The 18,800-nt window shown below is 39.7% G+C and overlaps 1 long non-coding RNA gene across 1 annotated transcript; it reads left to right on the forward strand.

Annotated features, from left to right (window-relative positions):
* The first annotated feature begins 5,412 nt into the window (after window positions 1-5,412).
* LOC115936005 (uncharacterized) lies at window positions 5,413-16,949 on the forward strand. Its single transcript, XR_010135090.1, has 3 exons — window positions 5,413-6,399; window positions 7,432-7,490; window positions 13,420-16,949. It is a non-coding gene; the product is annotated as an uncharacterized lncRNA (long non-coding RNA).
* Window positions 16,950-18,800: the final 1,851 nt, after the last annotated feature.

Below are 18,800 nucleotides of genomic sequence, written 5' to 3' on the forward strand. Positions count from 1 at the left end.
CTAATATATATTATATATGGTAATATACTATATATATATAAAACAAGCATGTGGAGGCAGGGTATATTATATATATATATACACACACACACCCTGACATATATCCTGCCTCCACATGCATGGCCTCCTTCATTATCAATATCTTCCTCCAGAGTGGTACGACTGTTAAAATTGCCTCGCCTACATTAATACAATTTTATTACCCAGTGGTAAATATATATAACATAAAAGGTACCATTTAATCATTTTCAATTCTAAAACTCAGTGATATTGAATACATTCACAATGTTGTATAATTAACACTGTTTTCATAACTTTTGTATCACATCAAACAGAAGTTCTGTACCATTAAGCACTAATTCTCCATTCCCCTTGCCCCAGCCTCCATGCCCTGGAAACACGCAATCTGCATTCCCTCTGCATGAATTTGACTATTCATGATCTTTCATATAAGTAGAATCATATACTGTTTGTCCTTTTGTGTCTGGCTTATTTTATTTAGCATAATGTTTTCAAGGTTTACCCATGTTGTAAACATGTATCAGAACATCATTCCCTTTTTATGGCTAAATAATCTTCCCTTGTATGTACATGCCACGTTTTGTTTATCTACACATACAGGTTTGTTTTCACTTTTTGACTCTTGTGAATAAGAATGAGTGATGGTATCTGGTGTGTGCATACAGCCATTTTCTTACTAAAGGCCAATAGCATCAAGCAGTCTACTAATGGTTGTTATTTATCTGATTAGGATCCAGAGTTCCAAAAAGGTTAATTCTTACTTTTTCCAGTTTAATGGCAGTTTTTGTGGAGGGATTGGCTTCTATAACTTCCTATTCCAATCTTCTAAAATCCACTTTAAAAGAATGGTTTAAATTGTGTGCTTGTAGGATGAAATTGATAAACAATTATTTTAATAACTTTCAAAATTACATCATAGAGATAATGCCCTTTGACTATTGGGTATTCACATATTTGGCATGTTATGAACAACCTTCTGGAAGATAAAGGCCTTTTATCTCATACTTAATATTAAGACAGGAACCAGTGTGCTAGCAATGGCTTTTGGGTTTGATGTGATATATTTGTATGTAATGATTTTTTAAAACTTAGAAAAATCCTCTCATACAAAACAGTTTTTACTGTTATGAGAAAGTAGTTATTAATTACTTATAAAACATGCAAGTATCTTTATAATATTTGGTGATTTATTTTTCTCCAGCCATCCTGTCTTGTTGTTAGTGGGGAAAAAAATAGGGATGCTCTTTATCTATGAAAATGTGAAAAGTATATACACATTTTAACTATACATGGTTTCCCTAAAAATTCTTCTTCTGTTTTTAATCCTCTAAAATGATCATTGATATGTACAAATAAATATTGACGATAGCAACTGAAGGATCATTTTTGCTGTTATCAGAAATTGAAAATACTGTAACAGTCTATCAATAAATGGTTATGTACATTATGATACATAGCATATGTCCATATTTAGAATACGTACCAAATGTATACAACAAAGTACAATGAATACATGATTATACTAAGATGGATAGGCATGGATCCACATATTACTCTGTTTGCACATGGTCTTTTCCAAACAGAAATACAATGTAAGAAAGAAGAAAAGAAAAATAAAGAGAAAGAGAATAAAGGCGACAAAATAAAATATAAACCAGGATGCATAAGCTGGTCTCACCTTAGGGCTGGAACACCAGTAAAGCTTCTCTTCTCTGGAAAAAGTTTAGGTCTCTGAAGTTTTCTCAGTGCATCATAACTGACAGCAGCAGGAATATGGTTTTGCTAAAGGCAACAGAAAAGCAAAACAGTCTCAAGATTTAAATATTAATCCAAAGGTTAAACTTTTTACCTTAATGTTGCTGCTTTCTGTATGCACATCCCACAGGATGTAGGAAGGTGGAAAGGATGAAGGAATGTGGAAAATGTAGAAAATTAGAAAATAAGGTAAATTTAAAAGGTAATACGACTAACATTCATTCATTCACATTAAGCTCCTACCTTGTACCACATTCTATTGTAGACACTGGATATAGCAGTGAAAAAAAGAAAATAAAGAAAAATATGCCTTTTTGGAGCTTACATTCTCTTGGAAGGAGATGTGTAACAACATAAATAATTAAACTATATAATATGTTAAGTGTTGCTAAGTGCTATGGAGGAAAGTAAAGCAGACAAAGCAAATAAAGAACACGAGGAGGAGATATAATTTTAAGTAGGGAAATAAGGAAGGCATGACGGAGACAGTAGCATTTGAGTGAAAGACTTGAAGAAGGTGATATGGTTTGACTGGGTCCCCCACTAAATCTAAAGCTTGAATGGTAGTTCCCATAATCCCCACATGTCATGGGAGGGACCTGGTGGGAGACAACTGAATCATGGGGGCAGTTACCCCCACGCTGCTGTTCTTGTGATATGAATGAATTCTCATGTTCTCTGAGGGTTTTATCAGGGTTTTTTCCCCCATTTTGCTTGGCACTTCTCCTTGCTGCCACCACGTGAAGAAGGATGTGTTGCTTCCCCTTCCACCATGGTTGTAAGTTTCCTGAGGTCTCACCAGCTGTACAAAACTGTGACTCAATTAAATCTCTTTCCTTTATAAATTACCCAGTCTAGGATATGTTTTTATTAGCAGCATGAGAAGGAACTAATCCAGGAGATAAGGAAACAATTCAGGGAGGAATTTGAAGACAGGTGTTTTCAGTCAGAGAAACCATGTACAAAGTATCTAATATGAGAGTGCTATGGTCTGAATGTTGACAACCCCCCCCCCCATTACTGTTAAAATGTAATTCACAGTATGATACTATTAAAAGTTAAGGTCTTTGGAAGGTGATTATGTCATGAATACAGAGCCTTCATGAAGGAGATTGGTGCCTTTATAAAGGATGCCTGAGGGGGTTGGTTTGTCCCTTCCACCATATGACGACTCCACCATGTGAAGAAGAAGAACTAGGAAATAGGGCCTCATCATATATGGAATATGTGAGCACTTTGATCTGGGACTTAGCTTCCAGAACTGTGAAAAATAAATTTCTGTCATTTATAAGCTACTTAGTCTATGGTATTTTGTTATAGCTGCTCGAATGGGCTAACACAGAGACAATTCCCAGCCTGCCCAAAGAGCACCAGGAAGTGTTGGGTACAGCAAAGCTGGAACAGAGGCATGAGGGGAAGAGCAACAGGGCTGTGATCAAAGAGGTGTGCCTGGTGGGGAGCATGAGTAGAGCTATATAATCTGTACAATAATGACTCAGAGTGGAATTAGAAGTCCTTAAAAGTGAGTGAGAAGAGTGGCATGATCTCTATGATACTATGTTATATTCTTGCTTGGGTATTGAGAATAGACTGAAGGTGAGGGCTAATGCAGAAGCAGGAAGGGGGATAAAAATTCAGATGAGACATGATTTTGGCTTGGCCTGGGTGGATAACAGCAGTAGTAAAAACTATTTAAATGTTTTGAAGGTGGGTTTGCTGAGAAGTAAAGGATGTGTGGAGAAAACTGGATTGAGAATTGTATAAGGACTGTATTGTATATTGTATGAGAGTGTAGATCCAGGATGAGTCATAGTATTTTTGAAGTTGTAGTAAATGGAATGAACTAGAAAGATAGAAGTTAATGTTCAGAAGGCAGGAGACTTAAAAGTTAGATTGTAAAAATTTGCAATTAGGAGTAATAACGTGGTTTGAGCTGAGATCATGAGATTGAATAGCTAGATACTGAAGATAGCAAGTACATTGGAAATGACGAGGTCAAATGTCAAAGAAGGTAAGTAATTTAAATGAGACATCAAAATAATGGCAGTTAAGTCAGGTTGTAAAGACTTCAAAGAATGAGGGAAAGTGACTAAACATTGGGAGTGATCAATATAATCAAATGGTATGAGATTCCAAGCTGGAGGGGTTTGAGGAGAAGGAAGTAGAAGTATTCTGCAAGAGGACACTTATTTTACTTCTAGAGGCAGTGGTTAGAGCGCTGAGGGTGAGAACTAGTCTGCGCTTAGGGGGCGACATGAGAAGCAGCAGCATCAGTGAGAGACAGATGACAATAAGAATGAAAATGTAAAGGGAAAATTGAGAAACTTATAAAAATTGAGATTCTTCTATGCACTCTGTACGTTTCTTACAGAAGCTTTCAACGCATTTAATTTCATTTAAATCTTGCAATACTCTTGAGAGATACTATCATTCCCTTTTTACCAAAAAAAGGCTGAATGGCCAAGATCACATAAAATCACATAAATAATAGAAGTCAAAAGTATGACTTTAACCCATCTAGTGTTATAAGAATCACATAATCTTCAATAAGTTGAAAGTATCTTAATTAATTAAATTAAAAAAATAAAAATTTTTTCAAAAGATGTATTCAAGTTATCAATTTGAAGAAAAATGAACATATTACTTAGAAACAGCCCTGGATTAGAGTCCCAATTATATCACTTAATAATTGTGTGGTTTAGGTAAGCCATGTAAAGTTGCTGTACTACTTAAATTTAAAATAAAGACAATTTTACCTAAACATAAAATTGTTGTTGGCCAGCGGAGGTTAAGGAAGGAGGGCCCAAGCCCAAGGGTAGGGGTGGGAAAAAGAGAAGAGGAGGAGGAGGAACTGCGCGTGTGAAGAGTGTTAAGAAAACGACAGGACAGAGCGGGGAGGGGAAAAGCGGGCCGAGGGACAGGGTGAAAGGTGAGAAACGAGGGTATGAGGAAAGAGGGTCCGGGGCGCTGGGGAATTGGGGAGACGATGGAGCGACGGGTAGAGCAGCTTGGGCCGAGCCGCAGGGGTGGAATCCAGACGCCGGGCGGGCGAGGGGGCGGCGGGGCGGCGGGGCGGCGGGACGGTGGGTGGGGGCCACCAGGCGGCGCCGGAGACCACCAAACATTACAGCGAGCGAGCCTGCTTCCTGGAGGGAGTGCAGACAAGGACCAGGAGCGGGAACCGAGCCTCGCGGCCCGGGGCACGGCGCCGCCCGCCCCTCCCCGGCAGTGCCTCCCGACCCCCTGCCCTCCGCTGGGACATGGCCTGAGGCCCCGCCCGCCACCCGGGACCCCTCCCCCACGCTGCCCCCGGACCCTCGCCCCAGGACCGCGGGGTCTCTTCCCGGCCCCGCCGCCCGCCCCGGCGAGAACAGGCAAGGCGGCGGCGGACCGAGGGAGGCCTGGCCCGGCAGCGGGGAGAAGGGTGCGGCGCAGCCCGAGTTTCCCACCTTTTCTCCTGGCCCAGACGCGGCTGGGGCGGACGGGACCTCTCGCGCTCTGCCTCCTCCTCTTGCTTCATGGAGCCATGCGCCTGGGTGGGGGCTCCCGAGAGAAGCTGGCCTGCGGGCGGGCCGGACGCGCTGCGCGGACGGGGCGGGGCGAAGGAGGCCGGCAGGCGGAGGAGGAAGTGGCGGAGGCGGAGGCGGAGGCGGAGGCGGCGGCCGGGAAGAACTAGAGGTATTCCCCGGGCGGCTGGAGGACTGAGTCGAGCCGGGACCCGAGTCCTCCGGTATCCCAGCAGCCACCGGAGGCAGTGAGGTAATGGAGGAAGAATGTAGGGAGTCCTCCAGTGGACCACACTCCTTCTAGCGAGCCGCGGAAACCATAGAGATCAGGGCTCAGCCGGAGGGCCGGCCCACTGCTGTCACGTGGTCTCCATCCGTGCGCTTTATTGGCTGGTGCTGGCTTTACGGGGTTGAATTTTGGACGCTGCCTGCCATTCGTGGGACCGAGTTTCAGGCAGCTGGAATAAAGAGAGACATTGGGGGAAAGCCGCGAGAAGGCCAGCGTCCCTGGCTGGGAGCAGAGCTAGCCGAGTAGGGCGCCCGGCTGTCAAACTGGCAGGTGCAGTGCACGCTGGGCCGCCCCGGAGCGGTCGCAGAGCCCGTCGGGAGTCGTAGTCCGGGACGGGCCCGCGGCATTGTCCGCGACGCAGCTCGGGATCCGGGTCGGGTTGTCGGCCGGGTTGCTGCCGGGCACCGTCGAGCGTTAGCCACCCAGCATTGAGCTGCCAGCGGCTGTTCTCCCTAAGCACCCTCGGTCACGTCGCCTCGCCTCGCCTCGCCTGACCGGCCGCAGCCTTGGATACCAGCCTTAAATCGAGCCGACTACGGCCCAGCCCCGCCCGCGGCGAGGTGCGCGGGGTTCGGTGCCAGCCGCTCGCCCCTGGCCGGGCCAGCCTCTTGATGCACCGGGGACGGGCGCGCCCATCCGACTCTTCGAGGGGCGGCAGGGCCCCATCTGTGTCTTTCGCTCTGGAGCCCCCAGCTAGAGTTGGCTTCAGCGGAATACCTACTGTGCAGGATTATTCAACAAGCCGATTGATCACATTCTTCAGCTCTAGCAGTGCAAAGGCTTCACTGAAAAAGAACATTACAAATTTTTTTTGAAAGAAATTTGGGGGTAAATTTAATTTTAAATACTGATTTTTGATAACATTTGATCTTATGACAGCATTTGTATTTTTAATTACAGATAGGATTACACTAAAAGTCATTTCTGACCTGCTCCCTTACCCTTATGGCTAAAATAAACTGCTAGGCCCTGAAGCAAAGGCGAGCCATGTTCTAGAGCAATGTCTTGTATTAAAATACGGCCCCATGCTCACAAAAAAAAAAAAAAAAAAAAAATTTTGGAGTGTGAACATATACATCATCTTAATTTGAGTCCTTATGTGTTGACGGTGTGCAGGGAAGAATGGGAAAGTAACTGTAAGTGGAGCTCAGAAAGAACTAACAAATTCATGAAAAAGTGACATTATTGCTGGTCTTTTTTTTTTTTTTTTAATTTTCTGCTTCCTCACACTCTCCCATACTAAATGAATTATTTAGTGGGTTTTTTTTTTTTTTTTTTTTTTTTTTTTGTGATACGGAGTTTTGCTATTGTTGCCCAGGCTGGCACGATCTTGGCTCACCGCAACCTCCGCCTCCCAAGTTCAAGTGATTCTCCTACCTCAGCCTCCCAAGTAGCTGGGATTACAGGCATGCACCACCGCGCCCGGCTAATTTTTTGTGTTTTTATTAGAGACGGGGTTTCTCCATGGTGGTCAGGCTGGTCGCAAACTCCCGACCTTAAGTGATACGCCCACCTCGGCCTCCCAAAGTGCTGGGATTACAGGCGTGAGCCACCGTGCCCGGCCGACAGGTGTTTTTTATGAGTTACAGACTATGGGCTTTCAGAATGAGGCAACCGATTTAAGGATGTAAGCATAATTTAAGGATATTGAAAATGATATAGGAATAAATTTTGTTTAGTCATTCATGGATTTATTCATTTTCAGATGACTATGTGTGTGAATATTTAAGAATTCTAAAACCGCATGGGATTACTTATAACTATATAGGAGCCTAACACGATAATGGAATCAGAATATACTTTGCTGAAGGGAGGAGGCTTTTAACTGAAAGTCTCTCTACGTTTTTATGTCTCTAACAGGAATCCACTGAAGACCTACATTTCCCGGAAGGTTAACAGCCCCCTTCTCAGTTTTCCTGGTAAAGTGTTTTTATATTGGTAGAATACCTTCTATCACACTCTATATTTTTCTTATCTCAAGTAGAAAAAATTTTTGCCCTTTTGCTTGGGACTGTTAACAGCCCTGGTAGTGGAAAAGTAGAAGGAAATGATTCTGTGAATTTTCTGTTATATAAATTTTAGCCAGTTTAGGACTTTTGAATGAGGGGCCATACAGCCAAGGATTTAGGATTTCAGCTCAGGAAAGAAAACTACATAGGTGTTTAATCGTGTCCTAGCCACTTATTAGCTGGGTAACTTTGAGCAAGTTTTATACATATCCTTCCCATGAGTTTTTCATTTCTAATACTGGCTGTGTAATACAGTATGTTTCATAGACTTGATGTAATAATCAATGGAGTGTATCTAATAGTGTTTATTTTACTGTAACTGGGCCACAGTTAGGAAGTACTCAATTAAAATTAGCCGTCGTTATTCCTAGTATTAATATGGTGATGAACAGCTAAAGAGCATTTAAATAATTATCATTAATATGGATAAATTTTGACCATACCTGAATAAATATTTATAATATAACTGTTGAGAGTATACAAGTTTAATATTTTAGGGAAATACAATGTCAAATTCTATCAAGCTCTATTCTCAAACTAAAACAATAGCAGTTTGCTTTCAGATATTTTGAATATTATTGTGACATTTCCGCCTTCTACCTTTCTGGGACCTTGGATACAGGAACCATGTAAGGGTAAATCGTCTAGGTCTTCGTTGTGGGACAGGGGTGATATACTACAGTTCCACAGGGGCTGAGCCAGGTTTCAAGGGTGAGATAGAGAGCTGATGGTAAAAATAACAATGAGAGCAAAGGCCAAAATGTATGGAGTATTTATTATGTGTCAGACATTTTTCACTAAGCATTCTAGTACAATATTTCTTCAGATCTATGAAGATCTTAATCTTAAGTAGTAAATGGTTTTATAACCACTATACAAAATAGAAACACTAACATAAAAAGGTTAAATAATCTGTTTAAATTATCTTGGATTATCAACCCAATTAGCTGTGTCCTCAGAACAGAAGCTGGTAGCACTACACTGAACTATACCACACTTGCAAGCCTTCAGAGGAAAATTCCCTAAGAGAAAATGGTATCTATGACTCAATATTTCTTCCCATTCCCTCAGTGACTTACGGTATTTATTTACTAAATGCCAAAGCAGATAGTCCAATAGGAAATATGTAGCTAAATGGCCTGCGAAGAGAAGGGAATGTCAAATAACAGGCAACAAAGAATCTGACACCCTAGGTCTCAGCAAGTGTTTTGAATGGACAATAAAGAAAGTGACTAGAATGTAACCTCTGAAAAAATGTTGTGAAGCACCAATGGCCTTGAAAAAATCTAGGGAGCTGATGTAAAGGACATCCACTTCATAATGACAATTGTTGAACAAATTACTTGTCGGAGATGGAGTTGCAGACAAAACAAATATTTACCACTGCTTTAAAATACGTTTATTGTACTCAGGAGAAGAGTCTGGAACTGTGGTTTCAGAATGAGCTTATCCAACAGTAAGAAGAGGACTGGGGCATACCTTTTAAAATAATAATGATATATTTATAATCATCCTAGTGTGATTTATTTACCTTTTAGTAAATCAAGTTCTCGGAAAACTAAAGTAAAAAAATCTTAACATTACATATGCAGGACTTAATCTGAATAATCATAAATTTTCATAAACTTAATTTACATACCACACCATAGTAGCTGTGATATAGTAAATTAGTAAGTTTTTTGTACTATGGTGTAGCTCTTTCCTAAGAATAAAAAAGATTCTATTATGTCAAAAGACATGTATCTGGATGGTTAAAAAAATCCAATCATACATAACTGAAGAAAATGTAGGTATTTTAGTGGAATAAGAATGTGATATATGAAAACAGAAAAATAAATATCTTCAATGTTACTTAAAGAAACAGAATTAACAAAGATGTATCATGGAAGAGGATAGTTCTGTAAAAACACGTAAAATAACTTTCAAAGATGAAAATTTTACATACGTAAAAGCATTTGTCAATGAAAGTAATAATAATTCCGTTCATGCATTTGTTCATGTATAACCAATAACTTACTTGTGATGCCATAGAAAAAATTCAAGCATCAAACTGAAAAGCAGATTTTAATAGGTAAGAAACCAGTGGCCTTTAAGCTGACAATATATTTGTTTGAATAAAAAATATTATTTTAAAATAATCAAATTAGCAAAATACAAAAAAAAGAACATTTCACATGAACATCTTAATTTTTGGTATGTGTTTAAATATCAGGACATTTACTCATATTCTTCATAAACAGAGTCATAAGTCTTAGTAGATGCTGCCATGTGTAGGCGGGTTGTCTTCTCTAATTATCCTCAGTCCCCACCATTCCATAGTGTCCCCAGTAGAGATATTACTGACATTTTTCATTTATTGCCATAATTTAGCTGTTGTTTTTCACAGTCAGCTTGCCTTCTTTATTTTAATATTTATATACCACGTAGGCATCTCAGTGTTTCACTCTTGCTATGAGACAGCCATAGATCTCTTTTGACCTAGAGTTTTTTATTCTCTTTGTTTTTCAAAATTATTTTCCCTAAAAGAATGGAACCTATGAGCCTCCAAATAGTGCATTTAAACTCAATCACCTCTAGAAAACAATGCTAAACTATTCAGAAAGAATGAAGAGAATAAGTGAATTCTCCAAACCCAGAGCTAATGAGTGCCAGCTCTGAAAATGAAGTCCTTGATTCTTGACATCTGGCCTGGTGTGCCTAGGAAGTATAATCAGTTACTCTGACTCAGTCATTTTAATAATTGAAGTAAACTACTTAACAGTTAAACATTATATACTTAAAATACTTAAATTAGCTTAGATATAATCGAAGAATTTCACTTTTTAACTCCAAATAATGAAGTGTTTGGTTGTAGGGTATTAGATCTTTCATGGAAGAAAGTAGTCCCGTAAGTCTAAGTACAAATTTCAAATGTAAAATAAAACTGATCAAGCCAGAGACCAGGTTTGGCAAAAAGTATCATGTGATATGACTTGTAAAATGTCAATTATTGTGAACAATTTTAAAAAGACCTCATCAGACCATATTGCATGTTCTCGTAAAGGGGAAAAGAAGTATATAACAGCATGTACTGAATACTTTATACCCATTATACATCGGGCTTTTTAGATTCATTCTACCATTTAATTTTTATGGACATGCTGGGGATACGGTATTGTTATCATCCTTATTCTTTAGTGAGAACTGAGATTTACAAAAGAATAAGTAAATTTTCCAAAATTAATCACTGATAATCTGTACACAGACCATTTCCAAATTCATGAGATAATTGCTGTTTTAGTTACTTTGGGCTGTTAAATTACCATAGACAGGGTGACTTAATCAGAAAACGCGTGTTCTCACAGTTCTGGAGGCTGGAAAATTTAAGATAAAGGTGCTTGCACATCCAGTGACTGATGAGGGCCTGTTTCTTTGTTTGCACATGGCCATTTTCTCATTGTATACTGACATGGCAGAGACTGAGAGAGAGAAAGAGATTATCTCTTTGATGTCTCTTCCTATAAGAGTATTAATCTCATTCACCAACTAATTACTTCCCAAGGGCCCACCACTGAATACTATCACACTGGGGACTAGGGTTTCACCATATGAATTTTGAAGGCACATAGACATTCAGTTTTAGCAACTGCTAACAATATTACTCTTACACAACCATTTTTCTCACTTAAATATTTTCAATCAATTATTTAATAAATGGAAGCAGTGGGATTACCTTGGTATGACCATAAGAATTTATCTGGGAGATGTCTATGTGTGTGTGCCTGTGTGTGTGTATGTTTATCGTGGGGAAGAAGTTTGTGAGTAGAAGCAGTGGATTGAGAATCTGGATAATAAGAAAATATTCTATTGATCCTGGTGATTTGAATGTACGATAGGAGCTGGTTGTCAACTGATTTAATCAGTGGGTATTTCAGTATGAGGCATAGTTGGTGACTGAGCTTTCATGTGGTAATCTGAGGTGAATATTGACATAGAATTAGAATTATAACTCACATAAATTCACACAAAAACATTTTTACATTGCCTACTGATTTTTATACATAGAACCAAGAAATAAAGTATATGGTGGCCACCTTTCTCCAGGGATTTATAGGGTAATTAGATGAACTCTTCCAATAATTATAAAAATAAGAACTGAAATAACAAGTGCATATTCTGAATTACAAAAATCATTCAAAGTAACAAAAAGCTTATATCTTTGATCCCAATAACGTATTTTAATTTTCTTTTTAAAATAAAAGTGTTAGAGGCAAAAAAAAAAGCCATAACTAAACCAAGTACAGATAAAGGAAATAAGAATGAGAAACAGTGTATGTGTATGTGTATGTGTGTGTGTATGTGTGGGCATGCCTATAGGTATAGTTGTGTGTGAATTTAAGTGAACACACTTACTAATTGAATAAAATACAGTAAGTGTTTGTATATGTATCTGCATGTTTGTGTCGTATTTTGGAGTTGTTATTCAGCTTTTACAGAATATTCAAATAGAAAACCAAATAAGACTGTCACCTATATTGCATAAATAACCAGAGAAAAGTCACTTAAGTGGCCATAAAAGAAATGTTGAACATAAATGCAGAGAATTCTATTTAGAGTAAGAATGCCCACATGTATTACAGTCCCCAAAAAGCAATTAAGCAGAAGAAATTGCTTTCAGAGCTTGGAAAGATTTAAAGCGTTACCATTAAAGTTTGAGTTGGATGTTACTCCATGAAGAGAATATATCCTTAAACACTGCTGCCCTGTGCATCAGAACATACTCACTCCGATATTGGACCTGTTGCTGGTTGGAAATGTCTTGACAAATGGGATCTAATTAAACTAAAGAGCTTCTGCACAGCAAAAGAAACTACCGTCAGAGTGAACAGGCAACCTACAGAACGGGAAAAAAATTTTGCAATCTATCCATCTGACAAAGGACTAATATCCAGAGTTTACAAAGAATTTAAACAAATTCACAAGAGAAAAACAACCCCATCAAAAAGTGGGTGAAGGAAATGAACAGACACTTTTCAAAAGAAGGCATTTATGTGGCCAAAAACATGTGAAAAAAAGCTCATCATTACAGAAATGGTCATTACAGAAATGCGAATCAAAACCACAATGAGATACCATCTCAGGCCAGTTAGAATGGCAATCATTAAAAACTCAGGAAACAACAGATGCCGGAGAGGATGTGAAGAAACAGGAACACTTTTACACTGTTGGTGGAAGTGTAAATTAGTTCAGCCATTGTGGAAGACAGTGTGGTGATTCCTCAAGGATCTAGAACTAGAAATACCATTTGACCCAGTAATCCCATTACTGGGTATATACCCAAAGGATTATAAATCACTCTTCTATAAAGACATATGCACATGTATGTTTATTGCAGCACTATTCACAATAGCAAAGACTTGGAACCAACCCAAATGCCCATTAATGATAGACTGGATAAAGAAAATGTGGCATACATACACCACGGAATACTATGCAGCCATAAAGAAGAATGAGTTCATGTTCTTTGCAGGGATGTGGATGAAGCTGGAAACCATCATTATCAGCAAACTAACACAGGAACAGAAAACCAAACACCACGTGTTCTCACTCAGAAGTGGGAGTTGAACAATGACGTGGGCACATGGAGGGAAACATCACACACTGGGGCCTGTTGCGGGGTGGGGGGCAAGGGGAGGGATAGCATTAAGAGAAATACGTAATGCAGATGACAGGTTGATGGGCAGCAAACCATCATGGCACATGTATACCTATGTAACAAGCCTGCATCTTCTACACATGTATAACTTAAGTATCATAAAAAGAAAGAAATGTTTTCAATAATATTTCTCACCTTTTCTAGATATAAATTTAATTCACAGTTGGGCAGGGCATGGTGCCTCACACCTATAATCCGAGCACTTTGGGAGCCCGAGGCAGGCGGATCACCTGAGGTTAGGAGTTCAAGACCAGCCTGGGCAACATGGTGAAACCCCGTCTCTACTAAAAATACAAAAATTACTACTCGGGAGGCTGAGGTAGGAGAGTCGCTTGAACCCGGGAGACAGAGGTTTCAGTGAGCCCAGATCGCGCCACCATACTCCAGCCTGGGCAACAGAGCGATGCTCCATCTTAAAAAAAAAAAAATGAAAATAAAATACAATAAAAAATAAAAATAAAATTTAATTCACAGTTGTAACCAGCCTAAATTAAAAATATTTCTTAAGAAAAAGATTGAGACTTTATGTTTTAGATAGTTGTGTTTTTATGACAGAATACCTACACACACACACACACACACACACACACACACACAGAACTTTTTCTGTTATATATCAAATCATACTTTTGTTAGTGTGTTTAATTTTATTTTATCTTTCTCTCTGTGTGTTTCTCTCTCTCATCAATTTATCTATTATCTACCTCTTAATCCATCCATTCATCCTTCCATTCAATCTTCTATTACTTTTAGTATTTTTAAATAAACTGCCTTGTTGCTGTGATTTGTATTAATGTAGACTGGCAGAGCCTGAAATGACAGAAAGACTTTTATTTGCATGGAATCTCCTGGAATCAGCTAATAATTCACTATGGACTCTATTTACTCAGATTAATAACTGTGCAGAAATGTCATTACCTGAAGAGCACAAATCTGGGGACAGACAGAATTTTAATCATGGGCTCTGTCATGACTGATTGGTGATTTTGGTTGCTTAAATAATCCGGGCTCTAGTCTCCTCAATTATAAAACAGGGAATAATAATGGACTTAACTTTATTATATGTTAAGCAACATAAATTGCTTTGGGTATTCAAAGAGGATAATTAATTGCCGTGGATTAGGAATCTGAAATAGAAGCTTGAATTCCCAGGAGTGAAACAAATTTAGCAATATTTGCATGACTATTGGAGAACCAGGCCACTTAACAGGTATACGTATGTCCCTCTGACTACCTCCTAGATATTTTCTGCCACGTCAGCAGTAGGCAGAGGACCAGTTGGCTTAGTGTCTATATTGTTTACATGTGGCAGCTCAAACAATGTGATATGAATATGAACTAAGGAGGGAGACACTTCACACTTAACATCTGTTCTTCAGTTTCCCCAACAGGATGCCTCCAAATGTGAAAGGAAACTCATCAATAACAAGCTGAGCAATGAGTCTAAACAACTGACATTTTGGAATAACATATTTGACATTTGTGAGGTCCACTGGTTGTGGCTTAATCAAGAAAGCCATCAGATATCCACAGTATCCATCTTTTAGGCATACACATCTTTAAATCCATATTTTAACGTTCAAAATATTATTTCATGGATATTTTGCCACACGATTATGCTAGTTTTTACTATTTTCTCCCCTAGTGTGTAAAAGTACAAGAGAATACAAATTCCTTGGCAAGTCAGTTATTTAGTCATTTCAAATTTTGATATTTCCAGAAGTCATAAGAGGATTCTTCTCTCACAGATGTGATTATAAAACACATTTGATTTATCAACTTTTAGACTTCTGTTTTCTACAAATTAGCTCTCGCACAAGTGGAGAAATAGCATATGTATTTGGTACTAAGTTTCCCTCATAATTGTCAGAACCTCACCATTTATTGTTTTGTAGAAACTGGGCTTTAAAAAAAATCAGACCATATGATAATTTTGTTATTAATACTCTTCTGAAAGACTAAGTGAATGAACTAGTCATCTATATTCATTGATTAAAAACAAAATAAGACAAACTTATTCCATAGTATAGTACTTTGGGTTTGTCTAAAAAAAAATTCGTTTACAAATACTATTTCTGAGGGACAATAGCATTTCTCTAGGATACATCTATCTACATGCAACTGAAGAAAATAGTTTTTAAATTTACTTTATCTCTTGTAGTAGTTTTATAGCTACATAAGAGTATTGTAATGCAAAAGGTACATCATAAAAACTGCTTTTGTTATATGTTGTGTGCATTTGTATTTGTGTATTTACATATCGACAGCGTACTCACTATTGTTCAGTAGCATATTTTATGATGAATGATGAAACCAGTACAAATTACATGTGAATTTGACTTATGAACTCTTCACATCCACTACCTCATAAACACTACAAGCTAGAGAATGTAGGGACTTGAATCCACAAACCACAGATGTCAAGATTAATCTATTACGTTTTGAGTACTTGAAACTGCCTGTACAATTGAATTTATAGCTGTTTTTTAAAAAAGAAAATAGAACTGAGAAGTGCTGCAGCAATCATACTTTGTGATTTAAAAGAAAATAAATACTATTAGTTCATGCCGAGAAAAACAAAAACAAAAAACTATGGGAACTTTATTACCCTTATCTATACTCTCCCACCTGCAAGAAAAAATGCCTCTCCTCACAATGAATAACACTAGGTAGAGGAAATATTTCTGCTTAGTTTTAGAAGGAAGAGAAAAAAAGATTGTGAAACATTCATCTGTAAATAAGAATCTGAAGGAAAAGGCAATGTGGAGGATGATAGGGCATGACTTCACTGCTGGGAGGGAGATGTAGCCTGGCAGGCTCACAGTGACTTTTTCATAGTCAGAGCCACCTACCCAAAGGTAGAAACCAAAGCAAGTATAAATCAGAAAAATAATCCTCAGTATATTACATTTAATGTCAAAACATACTTTGTAGAATATGTGAACTGCAATCTTATTTTGAGAGCTAATCTAGAATTATGATTATATTTGGAAGCCTGATTCTGTTTGCCTCATTTGGTCCATTTGGTTGTACATTAAGGCTTGAACATAAGGTTTGTGATATAAAGCTGTCTTTAAATAGGCTCCATGACATTTAAAGTTATCTGCTGGGAAATAATCAACTTTTTCAAATTCATAATAGCCTTGCTTTGGGGAAATTAGTTTTGATTTGATGAGCAAATGGATCACTAAGGATCACTGAGGTGGGGAGTAGTGATGGGAAGCAGTCATAGAAACCACTAGTTAACACATGTCACGGCTAATAATATCAGGTATTTTGATGCTAGTGTCAATGAGATCCAGCATGCCAGTTAATTTCAAAGAAAATAAACAACAACAAGCACTTTGATTGTGTTATACAACCTGCAGTCATTATTTTCTATTAGCTGTAATCTACCTGTCTGTTTATCCATTGATTGATTCATCAGTGTGTGTATGTGTGTGTGTGCATTTCAGAATGGAATGAGTGATGAAAATTATATTCTTTCATGCATAGATATTTGTAGAGGGCTGCTGTGTGCCAGATATTAAGCAATTGCAATTGAGTAAAATAGTATTTAAAAACTACTCACAGCCTTCAAGGAGCACAGCGTCGAACTAGGGAACTCAGACAAGTAAATAGGCAATTACAGTGTAGGATAGTTCTGGGGATCAGAAAACAAAACCCCCAAATGAAAGCCTCAGCAGCAGCCTCAGAAACAAACTTTTTTCTCTGACCTTCTCCAGTCCTCTTGTCTCTCAGTTCTATTCTCCCATAAGGCTGGCCATGGAAACTAGAATCTCTCTTCCACAACAGTGGGTCATAGTAGAGAGACCCCTAGAACCCCTTTTCTCCAAAGCCAGCCATAAAACCTATGGCTTTACTGCATTTTTTATTATGGCTTTATTTGTAAATTCCGCATAAGTAAGCGATTCTCATGGAAGCTTTTCTTGACTTTGGCCACACTCTTGCATCCACAACCAACTTCTGCTACCAAGTGAACAAACTATGACTAAAGGCCTGTTCTTCCACTTTGCAGCTGCTCCTGTCAGTGACAAATCAGCATGTTAGAACATGCATGCTGGCTGATCATTCTGATCAAGTCAACAAGCTTCACAACTTACTCAATGAGGTCGTCCATGAGAACTTCACTGTTTTACGAGGACAGGAGCTACTTCTTTGCTGAACTGCATCACGGTTTCAACTGCTGAGGTTTTCTTCAAGCTTTTGCATTGTTTGGAATGTGAAAGGCACGGCCGAGACACACTTTGAGGTTCCCACTGCATTGTTACACCTCCCCCCTCACTTCAGGGCCAGGTGAGCAAGGGAAAGGAGCACGGCCTGGGCGTCCCGCAGGGCCCCCGCTAGGAAAGCTATGAACGCTCCCGCCTTGAGTGCAGCCACAGGCCTGCTCTGGTCACAATGTGGGGTCGCCCCGCGGACACTGGTGACCAGTGGGAGCATGACCAGGAGGTGATTACCTTCTGATCACCCTTGGCTTTATTTTTAGGTAACACCAAGAAGGACGCCATGAGAGCAAAGGCCGTTGGGTAACCGCCCTTTGCTGTCACGCTGCGCGTCTCCCTGCCATGAACCGCCGCAACCGGCGCTGGGAGCGGTTGAGGGCGGCCGGCCTCGCGCTGGAAGCGGTTGAGGGCGGCCGGCCTCACGCTGGAACCTCGCCCGCCTCAAGGCTCGTGCAGCGGCGCACGGGGCAGGCCAGGAGCCCGCCCTAGGAGGGCCCCGCTGGAGATGTGGAAATGGAGGGACGTGGCACCTGGGCGCTTCCTGGGGCCAGACAACGCCCCCTCATTGGAACCTCCATGACCGTGCCTCTGAGAAACCAGCGCGTCCGCAACGATCACTCCTAATTTTCGGTAATACAAACCTGCAGTCCATGCACTTAGGTAACACGCTTGCTGAAAGGTTTACCTTTGGAGGGTTTATCCTAAAGCAAAGTATCCTCGAATTGCATGTCTTGCATTCCCTTTGGATGGCATTGATTTCATTCCTGCTCATGCCTTTCGAAAAATAGTATGCCCTGTTTTCCTACTCAGTCTGGAGGTTCCATTAAAGAGTATTTCTGGCAAAGATTTTTAGACCTGAAAACACACTCCAAAATATACTTTCTTCTGACTCCATTCCCAGAGTTTTTCCTACCGCATTCAAATGATTTCTAGAAATGTTTTTGTTGTAGCCTTGATCAATTTCAGTCGATAAAGCAGCAGATAGTAAGGGAACAATTCCACGCTCCCCACCCCTGACTCTGCAACACAGTGCAGAATTCCAGTTGGCAATAAAAAACTAGTAGAGAAGCAACTCACTGACTTGAGTTTGTAATAGCTTCAGAAGAAACTTTAATCGTCACATCCTTTCTGCTCATTTGCAGGATTCCTATCGTCTGTCTCCACGTGATAACACTGAAGAGCCTTCACGTTGATGCAGGCCCAGGGCCTCAAGTGCAGAGACTGAGAGCTCTGCAGGACACAGCATGGAGCCGCCATTCCTCTACTGGGTGGAAGAGCATGTGTCCTCTGAACAGGGGA

The sequence above is a fragment of the Gorilla gorilla genome, chromosome 8 (genome assembly GCF_029281585.2).
Source record: "Gorilla gorilla gorilla isolate KB3781 chromosome 8, NHGRI_mGorGor1-v2.1_pri, whole genome shotgun sequence".
Classification (NCBI taxonomy): domain Eukaryota; kingdom Metazoa; phylum Chordata; class Mammalia; order Primates; family Hominidae; genus Gorilla; species Gorilla gorilla.